General features: G+C 56.1%; 1 pseudogene; it reads right to left on the bottom strand.

Annotated features, from left to right (window-relative positions):
* Positions 1-2,398: 2,398 nt before the first annotated feature.
* On the bottom strand, positions 2,399-2,857 carry LOC100955262 (annotated as a pseudogene).
* Positions 2,858-3,104: the final 247 nt, after the last annotated feature.

Raw genomic sequence — 3,104 nt, 5'->3', positions numbered from 1 at the left:
CGGAGTTTCTGGTTGCCCTGTGAAGAGAGGAAAAAAACTTCATTAGCCTGAGCTTGTCAACTGTGTGGGGCTCTGAACGTGATGACCCAGAGCTGCTCCCCTGGCAGCCTCCCCCTGTCATCCTGCCGGGCCTGGCCAGGCCCAGGCCTAGAGCCCCTGCCCATCTGCAGGGGCGGGGATGCTCAGAACACCTTGAGAGGCACCAGACAAAAAGAAACCCACATCTCCTTCCAGGGAAGCAGCAGAGGTCCAGCAGGGCTGGGGAGTGGCCCCCAGGGTCCTGGGCCAGGACGCTCCAGAGCCAACGCCAGTGGAGGGAAGTCTCCTGGCTGGCTGAGGGGCCCCAGCAGGCTCCTGCCCACCCTCCTGACAGCCAGGGCCTGCTCGGGCATAAAACTGGCTGCCCTGTGTTCGTTCAGCCTCACGCCTCGCTGCCTCCTGCCCTGGGTGGTTGGAGCTGGGCCAGGGCAGGTTGGGGTGGCCAGGCCCAGGCCAGTGGGGCAGGGACAGGCCGAACTGTCCTCTTGCCTATCTCTGGTTGAGGCCTCTTCTGTCCTTCCTTTCCCAGTTGTGCCCCCCCCAACCCTGCTCCCCTGTGGGGGTGCAGCATGGGGAGATTGTTGACAATTTGTGCATTAATCTCTCTGCCGGGGGCCTCCTGGTCAGGTGGTGCTTATCAGGGCCGGGCTCCTGTCAGATGGGCTTTCCAGAGCCCGCAGCCTGCGGTGGGGGCAGCAGGAGCCCCTGCTGCAGGGCCTGGAGCTGCCTCATCATCCCTGGGCCTTCACATCCCCTCGCCCCCCCGCGGGCTGCCTTCTTTACCACATCAGGATACAGAACATTGCATGAATTCCGGTCTCAATGGAATTATTTCAGAATTCTGGTCAACCGCAAGCTCAGGGCATTTCACAAACTATCTATCACTGCTGTGTGGTGGGCAGAGTCTGGGCTGGGGGCGAGTAACGGATGCAGGGAGGCCCCATCCATGCCTGTGGGGGCGTCATGTCCCCCGGCAGCACCCGGGTCCCTGCAGGCAGAGGGCGAGGGTTCCGCCTCCCTCCATCTGCAGGGTCTGCGGCCCAGGGTGGGGCCTTTGTGGGGTGGTGCATGGGCAGCGTGCCCAGGCTTGGGGTCCACTCCAGCCCTTCCACCTCCTAGCACTGGGACCCTGGCAGTACTTTGGGAATCTCAGTTGCCTTATCTGTTGAATGGGAGCGTGGTGCCACACACCCCAATTCAGCAGGTGGTCAGAGACGAGCAGGGCAGAGCCCTGGCTTATTCTCCTAGCACCTTTGGGACCCTGGTGGGACAGTGTCTGTGAAGTACCTGGCTAAAAGTAGGTGCCCAATGACTCAATAGCTCTGCTGTGATGAGATTCAGAGTAACAATTCTATCAATGTCTCTCTGCCTCACCTACTTGGGACCGTGCATGCAACCTGGGGGAAGACCCTACTTGAGGGACTGCAAACATAGGGCCTGGACTCTGCCTGTCTTCCGTCGTACACCTCGGCAGACGTGGCCCACAGGTCTCCAATGCACTGTTTCCCTCAAGCTGAGACTGTGCCTCAGAATCCTTCTGATCACAGTGCTGGTCAGCACAGGCACAGCAGAGGAGGCATCTTTGTGACTTTGACTCCAACTGATGAGAGTGGCGTAAACTGGCAGGGGAAGAGCTCCCCACTCTGCTTCCTGCTCCCTGAAATCCTCTGGAAGCTCTAGGCCCTTCCTCTCGATCCTGGGCCACCAGCCCACAGGGTGCAGCCTTCTCTGAGAGACCCAGCAGGCAGGGATTGGAGGGGCCAATCTCGTCCCTCCCTCTGCAGGCTTCCCACTGACCACGAGTGATTAGGCCCAGCACCGGAGGAAGGAGGAACGAAATCAAGGGGCCTGGGCCTGCCTGGGGCTTCACTTCCCACAAGGGTCCTCAGACTCTGGGCTGTCTGCTCAACAACACGCTGGTGGGTGGCACTGCCAATGTGCGTCCTGAGCCCCCAGGGATGGCTGCAATGGCCCAAGCCAAGCCTGGCTCCAGGTCTTGAGTCCACAAGAGCAGCTCTGACCCTCTCATGTAGGGCAGAGGGGAGGACAGGGCCAGAGGGGCCATTTGGCCACGTGCCCAAACTATGGCAAATGCATTTTTCGATCTCTGCCTTGGGACTCCCAGCTGGCCTGTCTGAAGGTATCAACAGGGTGGGAGAGGGAACTTTTTGAAATCAGGATGGCCTTGGAAACCCCAGGACTCCTGCCCTGGGTAAGGTTGTGAGAGCACCCATGGCAGTTTTCGAGGGCTAACTAAATTATTCTTCACACGGATGTCTGTTTCTTGTCTTTCTTTCTTTCTTTCTTTTTTTTTTATGGTGAAAAGTTATATATTTGGAATTAGCCAGCTGGACTTGGTTTAGATGATCCCAATTTTGTTGGCAGCATCCAAAGCATCATAATCAGGAGCCAGTCGAACATATGCCTTCTTCTCACCATCAGGCCTGATCAGGGTGTTGACCTTGGCCACATCAATGTCATAAAGCTTCTTCACAGCCTGTTTGAGCTGGTGCGTGTTGGCTTTGACATCCACAACGAACACAAGTGTGTTGTCTTCTATCTTCTTCATGGCGTACTCAGTGGTCAGGGGGAACTTGATGATGGCATAGTGATCAAGCTTGTTTCTCCTGGGGGTGCTCTTCCAAGGATATTTGGGCTCCGGAGCCTCAGTCTTTAGCCGCCGGAAGGTGGGTGATGTATGGATCTTTTTTTTGTGGCTGTGGATGCCTTTTAGCACTGCCTTCTTGGCCTTCAATGCCTTTGCTTTGGCTTCGGCTTTGGGAGGGGCAGGAGCTTCCTTCTCCGCTTTCAGCGCCATCTTGTGAAAAGAGCCTGCTTCTTGTCCTTTTGCTGAGGACGACCTGCCCTGCCTGGATTCTCCCCTACGTATCACCATTCAGTCTGCAGCGCTGGGGCTTCACCCCGGCACTCTGGAGATGGTGCACATTGGTTACATTCTTTTATTTAATTTTAAACTTTTAATTTAGAAATAAGTTCAAATTTATAAAAAAGTTAACAAGAATAGTGTAAAATTACCTGTATGCCAGTTACTGCAAGTGTCCACT

The sequence above is a fragment of the Otolemur garnettii genome, unplaced genomic scaffold, assembly GCF_000181295.1.
Source record: "Otolemur garnettii isolate 467f Iridium unplaced genomic scaffold, OtoGar3 scaffold00101, whole genome shotgun sequence".
Lineage (NCBI taxonomy): Eukaryota > Metazoa > Chordata > Mammalia > Primates > Galagidae > Otolemur > Otolemur garnettii.
The sequence above is the reverse complement of the archived record's forward strand: the minus strand, read 5'-3'. Positions and strand labels throughout refer to the sequence as shown.